The sequence below is a fragment of the Mustela putorius genome, unplaced genomic scaffold (genome assembly GCF_011764305.1).
Source record: "Mustela putorius furo isolate JIRA1106 unplaced genomic scaffold, ASM1176430v1.1 tig00003834_pilon_pilon_pilon, whole genome shotgun sequence".
Lineage (NCBI taxonomy): Eukaryota > Metazoa > Chordata > Mammalia > Carnivora > Mustelidae > Mustela > Mustela putorius.
In genome coordinates, this window is record NW_025421987.1 from 72,585,374 (window position 1) to 72,601,237 (window position 15,864).

Consider the following 15,864-nt stretch of genomic DNA (forward strand, 5'->3'; position numbering starts at 1 on the left):
TATTTGCAGATTTTTATATAAAAAGTGAATTCATAGTGCCCTACCGGCCGTTGTCTAGTGGCATGCATGTTTCAGGGTCTGTTACCCTGTGTGTACCTTCATCTGGAGACAACTGCCCATGGCCCCCGCCCACCCTGCAAATACCGGAGCTCCTTGGGTTGGGGCTGGGTTCTCAAGGCCGGGTACGCGGAAAAGGTCTCCCTTGAGCGGCGGGCAGCTCCCGCTCTCCCCATCCTCCATCGCCTTTCTTCCCCCCGCCAGCAGGCGGCGCCCCTCCGGCCAGCCTCCCGCCGGGGGCGCAACGGGGCGTGCGCTCAAAGGCTGCCCGGCTCGGACGCCCGCACTTCCTGGTCGGAGCGGGCCTAGCGGCGGCGGGGTCCCAACAGAGTCCCCGGGGGCTACGCTCGTTACTCCGCTCCTCCTCCTGGGAGCGCTGGGGGCGGAGCCCGGCCAGCGCGCGGAGCTCCCGCCCCTCTCCCGGCGGTCACCTGGGGCCGGGCGCAGCAGGTGTCTGGTCCCGCGCCCAGCGCCGGGGACGCGGAGCGCGATCCGGAGCCCCGCCGCGCCGGGTGAGTGCGACGGGCGGCGGTTCGCCGCTGCGGGCGCGCCTCGGGTTTGGGGCAGTCGGCTGCACCCGCGCTGCCTGCGGCTTCTCAGGCGGGCGCCGTGCGCGTCAGGGAGGGAGACGAATTTCCCTCGGATTCAGAGGCTGGGGTTTCTCCACCACTGAAGAGATCGTGGAGTGGGGCGGGGGCCCTTGGCGGAAAGCTGCAGACGCCCGAGCCTGACTGCTTGGGCTTGGGCGGGGTGGGGGGGCGGTTATCGCGTAGCCTTTGCGCTGGCGGGCCGTCGTGGGTCTGGGGCCTCGGGGTGCGGGGATGGAACCCGGTGGCCTGGGCTGGCCAGACACTCGCACCCTGCGTTTCCAGTGGAGATAGCTTTTTAAACATTATCAAATAGGTGACGTTTCAGAAATGGTGTCTGTAAGTTTCATTCTTCTGGCACCCAAAGGTGGGTGTAATCAGTCACGGACACAGACGCACGTGAGTTCGCTGGGGCGGACCCTGCGACCCCTCTCCTCGCCCTTCGTCGTTGGGGACTGTGCCCCCGCGCGCCGGGCACTGGGATTAAGCCTCAAGGATTTTGCGGGGCTGTTTGTTCGGTTGGTTCTGTCCTGGCTGGCTCAAAAGTCTCCCTCAGCAACCTGGGACTGCCCTCCGAAACTGGTTGGCTGAAGCTCTCTTTTTCTCACCTGAGCAGGTGGCCCCAGGAGGTGGCGGCAGGGCCGAACCCCGCAATTCCAGAGGCGACCGCAAGGACACAGCCCGCGGAGGAAGGTCCCGCAGGCCGAAGACGTGCAGATGACTCGGGTAAGGCGGGGGTGTGCAGAGATAAACCTACACGGATCAGAATCGCAAAGGGCACGTGATTGAGTGTTTGGCTCTGAGAATTGCTAATAATTGCTCAGGTCAAATCGTTTCGCGTTTGCTTTTCAGATTTTTTTTGTAACTTATTTAATTTGTAAAAACGTCTGCTTAATATACGTGCCTGATTTCTTTGACGAACCTCTAGGACTGGAATCTTTTTGTGGTATCCGCGGTATGGAATTATTGGGAATTGCCAATAGCGATCAGCCTGGCCGCTCTGAGAATCGCGGCCACGGGGAACCTGCAGTTTAAACACTGTTGAAGAGACATGACACAGTAATGCAGTGTGCGAACATTGGTTGGATCCTGATTTGAAGGGGAAAAGTTCACCAAAAATTGAGCTGATAAGGACTTTTTACTGGTTAGTTGATAGTATTAAGATTATTTTTGTTATTTTTGGTAATGGTGTTATGATTTTTTCAAAAAACCTTATCTTTTAGAAATACATACTGAAATTGAAATACAGGTGGAGGATTTGCTTCCAAATAATTTAGTTTTGCAAAGCACAAAAGTAAGGGGTGGGAGGGAGTTCCAAAGGAGATGGGCTGCGAATTGTCACTAGCTGGGATGAAGGGTACAGGATGGAATTCCTCACACTATTGTCTCTACTTTGGTATGTTTGGCATTTTCCTTTCAAAGTAACACCATCACCACCAGTGGAAGATGTTGTGCAGAAAGTAGGTTTGGAAAGCACTGCTGATGTTTCTAGATTGCAGGCCTTCCACAGACCCTCACTTTTTGTAAATCAGGTGTAAAGTCTGCCTCTCTAGACTCATTAAAAAGTCTTCTTTTTCTCCCTGCTGCAGTGCTGCTTTATTATTATCTTTTTCTTTCTTTTTTTTTTTTGCTCAGTAGGCATTGGGTGTTGCTGAGTGTGACAGAGTTGAGGGGATCAAGTTGATGCAGGTAGATGCTGGGTCAGCTCTTTTCATACAGAGGGTATTAGCAAGCTGGGGATTGAGTTGTGCCAACAGACAGGTTGTGTAAGATGTGTTAGCAGTTTTCCTGAACTACCCAAATTTTTTCCCAAGTTATGCTCATCAAATAAAGCTCAGAGTAATAAACACATGACTTACCCACTTGATATTTGTGTATACTGGGTGCCTAGGTGGCTCAGTGGGTTAAGCTTCTGCCTTTGGCTCAGGTCATGAGTTCAGAGCCCTGGGATGGAGCCCCCCATCTCCCTGGGCTCCTTGCTCAGCGGGGAGCTGCTTCTCCCTCTACACCTACCCCCGCCATGTTCTCTCTGCGCTTTCTCTCTCATAAATAAATATAATCTTAAAAAGATTTGTGTATGCTTCTGGAAGCATGGTATACATCAATAAAAGGTATATGTTGTAAAAAAAAAAAAAATCACAGGGTGAGTGGGGATGTACTTATTGCCTGATAAAGAGATCTTATCTGTTTGTATTGGCCTTTTCACCTTGTTAGCCTCAGGCATCATGATGTATAAATATTTAGCAAAGAATTGACTTCTAAAATATTGGGCTCTGTTCTTTTTGCTTTCCAAGAACCACATTGAAGGAGAGGGACCTGGGCAGTAATATCTATATATTCTTCCAGCTTGCTCATTCTTTCCCTTCTAGATTTATCATACAATTCTACTCATTCTGTCATGCTTGACTAGTAATTTGGAAATGTGGTGATTGCGTGAGGGGGATGTTAAAATTTGGGGGGGCATACTCCTGAAAGATAAACCTACATTTCTTAGTAGCTTCAGCGGAACTGACTTTAATGCCTCGTTGCTGTTAAGAGAAAAATTAAGTAGATGATACTGTGGTCATTGAAAGTTGAAGTGCCAGATCAGCCTAGCCCTTGCTGGTGTGGGTCCACCAGTGGAAAAAAGTTGTAAAGATGCTGTCAGTCAGTCCGTGCAGGAAATGCCAAAGCATGTTCCAGTTTTCTCACAGGGTGTGGGAAAAGAGAGCTGACAAAAATCCCCTTACAGTTGGAAAATGTCATAGTGAATTCTTGATGATACTTAAGTGGAGTCATTTGGCCTGTGGCTGTTTTTTTGGTGTGTGGGTAAAAGAAAGCTGCAGCTGGTAAGTGACTTTATATTCTACCTCAGTTCCCTAAAACAAGAGCATGGAGAGAGAAAAACAAACTTGCTGGGCTCTTAAGTGACCACGCAGTGAGTGACCTAATAATGTTTCCTGGCTTCTTTGTGAGGGTGGGGGGGGATTCAGCCTTGAGGAGTTGATTGCTAATAGCCATTGTAAGGAATGACCACACTTGTGATTGCGTCTTTTCCCTGCATCTCGTTATGGAAGGGTAGAAACATATTAGGGAAGCAAATTAGTGCTTTGTTGGCCTTGAAATGAAAGGAAAAGGTGTTGGCAATCAGGTCAACCTGATTTTTAAGCACCCTGCTTTCATCTGCACCACTTCATGCCTTCCTGTGGGGATAGAACAGAGCTGCTGGAGCATGATTCTCCTTTCCAACAGATGAGGACCGTGAAATCTAAAGAAGCTAAGACTTGGCCAAGTTGTTTCTTTAGAAAGATGGGGGAAGGAAATGTGGCATTTATGAAGGGTTCGTGGTAGTCTTCACACACACACACACACGTTAAGTCTCACACGTGTCTCAGAGTTGGGTATTAGCCCATTTTGCAGATGAAATTAGAGCTAAGAGAGGTTGGTTAATGGTTCACTTGAGGCCTTGCAGCTAGTAAGGGTAGAGCCAGGATTCAAACTCACCTCTGTTAGATCATAATGTTTACATGATTCTCCAGCCTCTGTGCTGTCCACACTGCCTTTTGCAGACACCTGAGTGCCACACCCGAGTTGGTCAGTCATTGTAGGCAAGCCGTCTTTTGACTGCTTTCAGCTGCCTTGGTTAGGAACTCGGGGCATGGGCCATGTTCATACATCAGCTGTTTTATCAAGCCAGGCCAGCAGAGTCAAAACTGAACCGGTGTTTTGAATTGGGAAATTGAACTGTTCTGTGCCCAGGGATTCGCAGAGGCAGACCTGGAGCAGCCTCCTCCCTGGAGCAGAGTAGCATGCCCCGGTTCCCTTGGTCTCCTCTGCTCCCTGAGATGCCCACCATCTTGAGGCGGGGCCCCAGCGTGCCTGCGATTCTCCCATAGTGAGCAGTCTTTCTGTGGATTTGTCTGTCCAAAAGGGGATAACAGAAATAGGTCGAAAGGCTCTTGTTCCAAGAAAAATGGGAAAGCACATACTCACTTGAGGGAATGAAGAGTCTTGTTTTCTCTGCAGTGTTTGCATGTCACAGGAAGACAAGGTATGTCATTTCCTTGCACCCTGCCTGCTGGGCTTATCACATAGAACTTTAATTTCCTACCGTTGCTCTACAACACAGATGGAGTGTTGTATGTATGGGCAAGCCACAGTGGAGAAAAGGAATGCCCCCAATATCCACACCACTAACTGTGAGTAGGAGTATGGGTCTTGTGCACCTTGGGGGTCCCCAGGGTGTTCCGTGGGGATGGGGCACCAAGAAGCCCTCCTTCCTTTAAGCAGCCTGTCACTGGGATCCACACAGATCCTCGAGGTTGTGCGTTGGCTCTCTTGAGCTGCTCTGAGGGTTCCGAGGACTTGCAAGGGTACTCCCCACCCTCCGTTCCCTGGCCAGGTTGGGACAGATCTACTCCTGCATGCTGCTTAGACCCAGCCCTGTCTGAGTGCTCTTACAGGAATAAGGAACTGAGAGGCTCACAGCCCAGCCTTTGAGAGATTTCTGTGATAGGAGACAAAGGATGGCCCAATTTCTTCCTCTTGAAACTTTTAGTAAAGGGTCATGAAACAGGTATTCTCTCCTCTGTCTGTATCCACAGTTTCGTTACAGTTGAAGCTTCTGTTTTGATCTGTGTTTCCTTTCCCTGAAGTCCAAGTGTTCATAGATCTTGGAGGTTGAGGGGGTTGAAAAGGAAGAGAAAATAACATCACAAATGGAACCTTGTGGAGTGGTTTCAAGGAAATGTCAAGTGATGTTTTGTGGTCTTTGTCACTAGAACTATTGGTGCACGTATATAATACCTTAGGTGACAGAAAAGAACGAATGAGGGCTGTAAGTAGAAAGCCTTGTTTAGTTGAAAGACACAAGTTTAGAGACTGAGGTGTTTGGGATATGCTGGAATACCCAGTTGATTGCACCCTTTCAGGAGAACTTGGATTCAAGTTTGTGGGTGCATGCTCCCACAAGAGAGGAGATTACTAAGACCGGGTCACACAGACAGATGGCAAGGGAAAGCGGGCTGCTTGGTATTGGCTAGACCTAACAGAGGTGAGGCAGAGCGATCCTGCATGTGGACTGTTGCCAGATGGCAGGATTTATTTCTGGTTCTTCTGTTACTTAGCTGTGTGTCCTTGACCGATTTTTTTTAAACCATTCTGAGCCTCGGTTTTCTCCTGTGTGGAACGGCGGTAATAATAATCCCCATCTTGTAGGGCTGTGTGGATTCCATGGCACATCAAGCCTTACAATATAAGGATTCACCGGGGGTTAGCTCTTACTGTTGTTGGTAGAGCCCTGCCTCCTTCACTTCTGCAGGATTTCCCCCCATGGCTTTAGAAGGCAGGCTATGGGGGAGAGATGGTTCCCAGCTCTGACCCTTCTGTTTTCAGAGTGAGCCAAGGGCTGCCCATCTGAGCAGACTTGTGGCCTTAGAGAAAGGTTCTCCATGACAAATGCTCACAGCGTGTCTGGTGCAGCAGCAGCTTTGGAAGAGTAAGGCCCGGGCCCATGGCGGTCAACCCTGAGCTTTGGCTCTGTTGTTGGGGGATTAAAACCTGCGCTGACTCTGGAAAAGAGATGGAATCTCCTGGCGTTCCATGTGGGTGCAGACTTCATCCTATGGTGGAAGAACAGGCTGATGTTAGTGTGGACTAGGGGGATGGACACAGGAGTCCCAGCCCCACCTCTGCCACCTTCTGTGGCGGCTTGGGGCAGATGGAGGGTGCTATGCTACCAGTGCCTCTCCCTCCGTCAGCTGGGGATCAGTGTGTCTCACAGGAGTGTCCCGAGAGGCTTACAACAATTTTGTGAAATCCTGATACAGGTACAGTGAAGCCGTGTGTCCAACTTGCCTCTCTCGAGCGGTGAAATCATAGAGCGGGTCCACTGGCAGGTTTATCCTTTAGCTTGGAGAAGGAGTGAAGATGCTGTTAACTAATACTTCCATAGTATTTTGCAGTTTTAAAAGGAGCTGTCTAGTTTGATCATCAGGCAGTGGTGCAGATTTATTGGTCTTTTCTGTTGCCTTTTGTTGCCTGTCAGGAGAGGTACCAAAGCAAAGTGAGGATCGGGCTGGGAACGCAGCAGGGCTTTATTAGAGGAGGTCAAGGTGAGTGTGTATTCCCTACGCCCTCAAAGAATTCTAAGGAGGCATGACATCCTGGGGAGGGAAAGGGAGAGAATGATAGTTGGGGTGTTCCTAGGAATCACAAGGCATCCATTGTGCCCAAGGAGGCAGAGTGGTGCAGCCAGCATCCTCCAGCCTTCAGAGGCAGTGGCTCCCCTGTTGACAGCTTCTGCCCAGACCTCTCCGTGGGAGTGCCAGCTGGGGTCAGGGAGAAAGGGAGTGGGCTTTTGGACCCCTTCCTCCTCCCAGCCCATATCCAGACTTGTAGCTTCAGCCATCCAGCCTGCCTGACTAAACCCGGTGTCCTTCTCCTCCCATTTCTCTCCCTCCACTCCCAGCCAGGTGTTCCAGTGAGTTCTCTCACAGCCCACACTCGCACCCCACCCCCCAGCTAATAAGCCCCCAAGCCTGCTTTCTGTCACCTGCCCTTGTATGCTCTTCCCTCCACTGCCTCCTCCACTTTCCCTGGGTACCCTTGGATCCCTTTATCCTAATCACTCGCAAGCTCCTTTCTTTCCATCTTATCCTTGAAAGGTGAAAGGAAAAAAAAATCTTCTATTACCCCCACTATTCAAGGACCCAAAGACATGAACATTTTGACCTGTTTCTGGCCAGTTTTGTTGTTTTGCTTTTTTAAAAAAATAATGATTTTAACATGTTATAAACATTTAATTCATTTTATGTTAGCATTTTAACAAAGTTCTCATACTGTGATTAAAATTTCCCATTGCTTTTTTTCATGTCATTACAAATACAGTATGTAGTAATTACATGCTATTTCAACCTTTTTTGAGCTATTCTCTTAATATTAGAGAACTAGATGAGGGCTTATTTTTTGATACTGTGTATCATTCTAAGTTGCCCATACATAAACCTTTGATTCTGCAATATTATAAGAAATTAATACACTCAGTCTTCATCCCAGTTCTGGTACCGAGCTCTGGACGAGAGGAGTGCCCTTTGTTATTCAGAATAAGCTCCTTTCCATTATAAAGGCATTTATGCGAATGAGAGGATTCTTACCCCGGGGGTCTGGTTGCCAGAGGAGCCAACCCTGTGGATAGAGGGGTGGAGCTTTTAAGCGCCCCCCTCTGCCATGGGGCTGTAGGTTCTCTTAATCACTAAGGGCCAGTTACTTAATCAATCGTGCCTAGGTGTTGGGATTCGGAGAGCTTCGGGTTGGTGAGCACCTCAAGGTGCTGGGTTGGGGGTGATGTGCCCAGAGCAGGTGTGGAAGCTGCTGTCCTCCCACTTTGCTTTGTGCATCTCTTGCATTCGGCTATTTCTGAATTGTAGCCTTTATAATACACCAGGAATAGTCAAGTGTAGTCCTGAGTTCTGTGAGCTGCTAAATCGTTAACCCGAGGGGGGCATTGTGGAAACCCCCAGTTTTGAGCTTGGTAGAAGTGTAAGTGACAACCTGGACTTGTGGCTGGTGTCTGGAATGGGAGCGGCCTTCTTGGGGGGACTTATACCCACCCTTGGGGCTGTGCACTAACTCTGGGCAGTGTCAGAACAGCTTGGTGTGTAAAACCTCACATCTGGTATTAGAAGTGTTGTGAGTAAAGACCGCATTTTTACCTTTTGATTTTACCTTTTGATTTTTACCTTTTGATTCCGTTTCCCATTATTTGGGATGGACTCCTGTGAGAATAATTACCAGGTCCCAGGTTTTGAATAGTAAAAAGTATTCTTTTTGATTACAAAAGCAATACATTTTCAGCATAGGGGAGGCGTAAAAAGTAAATGCGCCCATGCTGTGACCAACCAGAAAGTCAGTTAGTGTAGCTTGGCTGTCCTGCAGGATGTGTCCATCCCTAACCATGCTCTTCTGTGTGTGTGTGTGTGTGTGTGTGTGTGTGTGTATGTCTGTCTGTCTGTCTGTCTTTCTGTCTCCCGTGGACCAGCAGGCCAGACATAACCTGAAAGCTTGTTAGAAATGCAGAATCTTAGGCCCATGACAGACATTGAATTGGAATCCATTTTTCAAAAGGTGTTTTATTTATTTGAGAGCAGGAGTCAGGAAGGTGGGGGTGGAGGGAGGGAGAGGGAGAAGCAGACTCAGCAGGGAGCCAGCTGGACTCTGGGCTCCATCCCAGGCCCCCAGGATCACTACTGGAGCCGAAGACAGATGCTCAATCTCAGCTGAGCCACCCAGTCACCTCCACAATCCATTTTTTAACAAGACCCACACAGATTTGAGAAGTATTGATTTACAAGGCCACAGTCTTACCAAACATAGAGGGCCTGGCACTGATTACCCCGATCTGTGTACATACGTACATTTTCCCTGTTCACCCAGTATTGGGGTAGTCCTCTCTGTACCACTGGTTTTCAGCCTCCCATCCCCCTACCGTAAGACTGTCTGAGGACAAGGGCTCACTCCCCTCAGTAACACTGATTCCAGGATCAGCAGAATCTTTGGGAAGCAGGGAGAATTCCACTCTGGGCCACGCCCCTCCCCCCGGAGCCCTGATACATGCAGCTTTTAGCTTGCTTCTGTCACTTAACATTATATCGTCAGCATTTTCCACTATGCTTTCCCACAAAGCTTATCTTTCATGGCTGCAGGTAGTGTGACCATCATGATTCATTTGACTACTTCCCTGTTGTCAGACATTTACGTTGTTTTGATTCTTTTGGGGCAGGATGGTGTTTTGTAGGCAATTACAAGTTTGCCCAAGTAGGCTGCTCCTGTGGTACTTCCTCCAGCTCTGATTATTTCCTTATGATAAATTCCTGGAGTGGAGATACTGGTTCAAAAGCCACAAACATTATAAACGGTCTGGAGAAGGTACGAGAGGAGTGTAGGAAGCACCCTGACACTGTACGCTCCTGTGCGCTGGCCCATGTGTGCTGTAGACAGACTCTCTGGGGAGCAGAGGTCGTGCCTCATTCGTCATCACATCTGCAGGCCTGGTTGAGAGCAGACTCTAAGCTCTACCTCTAAGGTGGGGGTTGGGAGTGGAAGGGTGGTGGCTTCCTGTGGTGGCGGCGGTCCCTTCCTCCTAGCCTGAGTCCTGAGCTATAAAAGATGCCACTGTCCAGTGAGTGGCTTCAGGGTGGAGGGGAGCAGCTGCGTGTGTGTATGTGTGTGGACGTGTAGTTAGTGGAAGCCTGAAATGACCACCTCATTTACTAGTCCTGAATCTGCTGGACTTGGTGGGCACCAAACGTGGTTTTGCTTCAGAAGTCTGAGACAGTCAGGTTGTCTGACACCACTTCTTCCCATGACCAGATGAGGAAACTCACGTTAAGCAGACATCGTTCTGAAAGGCACACTCTGATTCTGATGTGAAGAAAAAGTAAACTGTCAATATTGTTTTTGTGATTGAGTTGCAATTTGAAGTTGGATGCCCGGAAAATATTTTTAGCCCTCCCTAAATATTTTTGGAGGAAATGAGTGAATGAATATACAAAGGGTAAATGAGTTTGATTCTGTTCCATAACACAAAGAAGTTAAATATATATGTATATATCACATGATATAATTAAAACATTTAAAAATAGGGACGCCTGGGTGGCTCAGTTGGTTGGACGACTGCCTTCGGCTCAGGTCATGATCCTGGATTCCTGGGATCGAGTCCCGCATTGGGCTCCCAGCTCCACGGGGAGTCTGCTTCTCCCTCTGACCTTCTCCTCGCTCATGCTCTCTCTCGCTGTCTCTCTCTCAAATAAATAAATAAAATATTTAAAAAAAAAAACATTTAAAAATAAGTATTAAATCATTAGCCACTCATTTTTATTAACTGTTTGGCATGTTACAATTTCCAAATAGACACATACCATTCCTTCTGGAAATAAGTTATGAATGATTCAGAGTTGGTCTAGTAGTAAGGATTTTGTGGGGTTTGGGAGGGCATTTCTATTTTTTTTATTTTTTTTAAAGATTTTATTTATTTATTTGTCAGAGAGAGAGAGTTAGAGAGAGAGAACACACACAAGCAGTCAGAGTGTCAGGCAGAGGCAGCGAGAGAAGCAGGCTCCCTGCCGAGCAAGAAGCAGGATGCCGGACTTGATCCCAGAACCCTGGGATCATGACCAGAGCCGAAGGCAGCGGCTTAACTAGTTGAGCCACCCAGGCGTCCCTGGAGGGCATTTTTAATCATTTAAAAATTCATCAGGTGCATACAGTAAAATGCACAGATCTGTAAGTGTTACGTTTTGATCAGTGTATGCACCCAGATACACAACATCCTTGTCAAGGTACAGAACATTTTTGGGGCGCCTGGGTGGCTCATTCAGTTAAACATCCAACTCTTGACTTTAACTCAGGTCATGATCATGGGTTCTGGGATCAAGCTAGGCATTAGGACTCTGTGCTCAGGGGGAAGTCTGCTTGAGGATTCTCTCTCCCTCTCCTCCTCCCACCCACCCCTACTTGCTGTCACTCTCTCTTTCACTCAAATAAATAAATAAATATTAAAAAAAAAAAAGATACAGAACATTTTCATGCTCCAGAAAGTTCTCTCATGCCCCTGTGCAGTCTCCTTACCCCAAAGGCAATTGCTGTTCTGAATTCTAGCACCATAAATGAGCTTTGCCTTTTCCTGAAATTCATATAAATGAAATGTAATGTACATTTTATAAATGGAATACAGTATAAATAGAACAAAACTGACTTTTTGTCAACATGTTTTAGAGACTCTTTCATGTGTGTTTCAGTAATTTGGTTTTTATTAATAACTAACATTCCATTTTTTAATCTATCACAATTTATTTATCTGTTCTCCTTGGAAGACCATTTGGGTTGTTTCCAGTTTGGGGCCATTTTAATGAATAAAGCTGTTACAAATATTGTTGTACAAGTTAAAAAACAACAACAGTTTTGCTGAGGTGTAATTTACATACCCTAAAATCCATCTATCATATGGGTACGGTACAGTTCTTTTATTTTTATAGACTTTTACACCCATCACTGCATTCTAATTTCAAAACATTTCCATCACCCCGAAGTTTGCTCATGCCACTTTACAGCCAAGACAGCCATTAATCTACTCTCTATCTTCTGCCTTTCCTGGATATCTCCTATAAATGGAATCCTTGAATCTGCAATTTTTTAGTGTCTGGCTTCTTCCACTTGGTTTAATAGTTCTGAGGTTCATCCACTTTACCACGTACATCAGTAGCTTGTCCCTTTGAATTGTTGAATAGTATTTAGTTTTATGGATGTGTACTATATTTTGTTCATCCTCTTACCAGTTGATGGACATTTTGTTTCCAGTTTGGGGCCACTATAAATTTTGAACAGGTGTTTGTGTGGACCTGTGTTTTTATTTTTCTTAAGTAGATTCTTAGGTGTGTGATTACTGGATCATATGGTATGTTTATATTTAAGTTTTTAAGAAACTGCCACACTTTTTGCAGAAGAGGCTGTACAGTGTTAGAGTCTGACCACAATACATGAGGGCTTTGATTTCACTACATTCTTGCCAATGCTCAGTATTGTTAGTTGTTTCGATTATGACGGGTCAAGTGGATGTGTGGTGATGTCTTACGTAAGTTTTAATTTGCACTTCCCTAATGACTAATGATGTTGAGTACCTTTCCGTGTGCTCATATCTTTGGCAAAATGTTTAGTTAAATCTTCTGCCCCTTTTCAGGGCGCCTGGGTTGCTCAGTTGGTTAAGCGTCTGCCTTCGGCTGAGGTCATGGTCCCAGGGTCCTGGGGTCGAGCCCCACATCAGGCTCCCTGATCTGGGAGCCTGCCCTCCTCTCTACCTATTTGTGCTCTCTAAATAAATAAGTAAATAAATAAATATTTTTAAAAATCTGCTTATTTTTATTTTTTAAATTTTTTTTTATTTTTTTTAAACTGAAGCTTTTATAGGATTTTATTTTTAAGGATTTTATTTATTTATTTGACAGAGATCACAAGTAGGCAGAGAGGCAGGCAGAGAGAGAGGAGGAAGCAGGCTCCCCACTGAGCAGAGAGCCCAATACGGGGCTCGATCCCAGGACCCTGGGATCATGACCTGAGCCGAGGGCAGAGGCTTTAACCCACTGAGCCACCCAGGCACCCCAAAAAATCTGCTTATTTTTAAAACGGGGTTGTCACTGTTATCTTAGTTTCAAAATTTTAAAAATATTCTTTAGAATGTTTAATAAATTCAGCAGGGAGTGTGCTTCTCCCTCTCCCTCTGCCTGCCACTCCCTCTGCTTATGCTAGCTCTCTCTCAAATAAATAAAATATTTTAAAAAATTAAATGTTTAATAAAAATATTCATGTTTTAAGAAATTCTTTAAGAAAGTCTTTTATCTGATGTGATTTGCAAATATTTTCTGAATCTGTGACTTAGCTTTTTGTTTTCTTAATGGTGCCTTTTAAAGAAAAAGCTTTGAATTTTGATGAAGTCTAAGTTACCCATTTTTTTTCTTTTATGGTTTCTGCTTTTATATATCTAAGAAATATTTCCTATTCTACAAGCCTTTTTTATTGTAGACTTTATCATTTAGAGCAATTTTAGATTCACAGCAAACTTGAGCAGAAGGTACAATTTCCCAAAGAGATTCCCCATCTACGCCCTACCTCCACATAGGCACAGCCTCCCCGTAACATCAGAGAGCTACTTTTGTTGCAGTTCTTGAACCTACATTGACAGATTCATAATTATCCCAAATCCACAGTTTACATTGAAGTTCACTGTTGGTGGTACATATTCTGTGGGTTTGGACAAATCCATAAAGACATATATTCACAATTATAATATTATACAGAGCGCTGCTTAAAATCTCTGGGCTCCGCCTGTTCTTCCCTCCCCACCCCTCTATATCCTGGCAACCACTGATCTTTTTACTGTCTCCCTAGTTTTGCCTTTTCCAGAATGTCATACACTTGGAATCATAAAGTGTGTAGCCTTTTTAAATTGGCTTCTTTCACTTAGTAATATGCATTTAAGTTTCCTCCATGTCTTTTTGTGGCTTGATAGCATTTTTCTTTTTAAAGCACTGAATAACAGTTTATCCAAGGACATCTTGGTTTCTTCCAAATTTTGGCAATTACAAATAAAGCTGTTGTAAACATTTGTAAGCAGTCTTTTGTGTGGAGGTCAGTTTTCAGTCCCTGTGGGTAAATACAAAGGAGGACAATTGTATGATAAGAATACATTTAAGGGGCACCTGCCTGGCTCAGCTGGTGGAGCGTGTGACTCTCTGGGTTAGGAGTTTGAGCCCCACAGTGGGTGTAAAGATTACTTAAAAACAGAGTCTTTAAAAAAACAAAAACAAAACAAAACAAAACTACCAAACTGTCTTCCAAAGTCGCTGTGCCATTTTGCATTTCCACTAGCAGTGAGAGTTCCTGTTGCTTCACATCCTCACCAGCATATGGTATTGTCACACCAGTTTTTGGGTGGATATTATTTTAGTTTCTCCTGAGTAAATACCTGAGAGTGGAAGCACTGAATCATAGGATGGGTGTATGTTTAAGTGCCAGCCTGATTTCCAAGGGATTATACCACTTCATACTGCTGCATCTTTTCCAATACGTGGTACTGGTCATTTTAATTTTATCCATTCTGATGAGTATGAAATTGTATGTCATTGTGGTTCTAAGTGGCTTTTTCCTAATGACTAATAATGTTGAGCACCTTTTCATTTGCTGTTGATCATTTGTACATTTTCCTTTTGAAGTGTCTTTTCAAGTACTTTGCCCATTTTTGTTTTGAGTGTTTTTTTATTCTTGATTTGTAGGCTATCTACGTGTATATGTATGTGTTTGTAGTCTGGTAGTCTGGGCACAAGTCCTTTGTTAGATACATACATTGTGAATATTTCCTCCAGGGTGTGTCTTGCCTTTTCATTTTCTTATGAGCACATTTTAATTTTATTGATTCCTCTTTAGCAATTTCTTTTTCTTTTATGGTTGGTAATTTTGCATTTTGCCTAATAATACTTTCCTACCTAAGATTGCAAGGATATGCCCCTTTGTTTTGCTTCTAGAAGGTTTAGTCTTAGCTTTTATGTTTAAACTTGTGATCCATCCTGGGGCGCCTGGGTGGCTCAGTGGGTTAAAGCCTCTGCCTTTGGCTCAGGTCATGATCTCAGGGTTCTGGGATCACATCTGGCTCTCTGCTCAGCGGGGAGCCTGCTTCCCTTCCTCTCTCTCTGCCTGTCTCTCTGCCTACTTGTGATCTCTGTCTGTCAAATAAATAAATAAAATCTTTATAAATAAATAAATAAACTTGTGATCCATCCTGAATTGATACTTGTGTATATAATATGAGGTGGGATTGAGGTCCTCCCCCCCACACACATTTATCCAGTTGGTCCAGAATTATTTGTTGAAAAGACTTTCCTTTCCTCCATTGAATAACATTGGTATTTTCTTGTAAGTCAAATGGACCTTTGGTATTTATTTGTAAATCTTTTAAACTGTTCTCTTTGTTCTTAAGTCAGTACCACAGCTGTCTTTGGTTCTGCGGTTAATAGGTCTGGAAATCAGGTATTGTAAATCTTTCAACTTTGTCCTTTTTTAAAATTTTTGGTTATTCCAGTCCTTTGTATTTTCTTATACATTTTAGAATCAGCTTGGTTGATTTTTCTACAAAAAAAGCATAGTTGGATTTTGATCAGGAGTATATTGAATCTGTCAATCTGGGAAGCATTGCTATCTTAGTATTAATCTTTTTATCATGGACAGGGTATATTTGTCATTTATTTAGGTCTTCAGTTTCTCTCAGCAGTATTTTACAATTTTTAGCATTGATGTTTTGTACATATTTTAAGAGTTTTGTTTCTACATATTTGATGATTTTTTGTCTATTGCAGAAGGTATTTTTTACATTTTAAAGTTTTGTTTTTATATATATGCACATGTGTATATATGTAACTTTTTAAAAATTGATCTGTAACCTTAATGAAGTTAATTTATTAATTCCAGTAAGTTATTAGTTGTTGCCTTAGCATTTTCTCTATACAGTCGACATTGAACAGTGCAAGGGTTAGAAGTACTGACCTATCCCCTCCATAGTCGAAAATCCACATAAAACTTTTGATTCCCTAAAACTTAACTACTAGCAGCCTACTTTTGACCAGAAGCCTTACCAATAATATAAACAGTTGATTAACACATATTTTGTATATGTATTATATACTGTATTCTTATAATA

General features: G+C 44.7%; 1 protein-coding gene across 3 annotated transcripts in view; it reads left to right on the forward strand.

Moving 5' to 3' along the window:
* Positions 1-547: 547 nt before the first annotated feature.
* The window catches only part of GPR160 (G protein-coupled receptor 160), a 40,463-nt gene continuing 25,146 nt past the window's right edge, over positions 548-15,864 (forward strand). Inside the window, exons 1-2 of one of the 3 annotated variants that reach the window (XM_013058313.2) lie at positions 548-569; positions 1,261-1,370. The gene's annotated coding sequence lies outside the window, so the exon portion shown is untranslated. Of the gene's footprint in view, positions 570-1,260; positions 1,371-1,572; positions 1,789-15,864 lie in introns of those variants that run through there. The other 2 variants (XM_013058307.2, XM_013058311.2) reach the window with 2 other exon arrangements.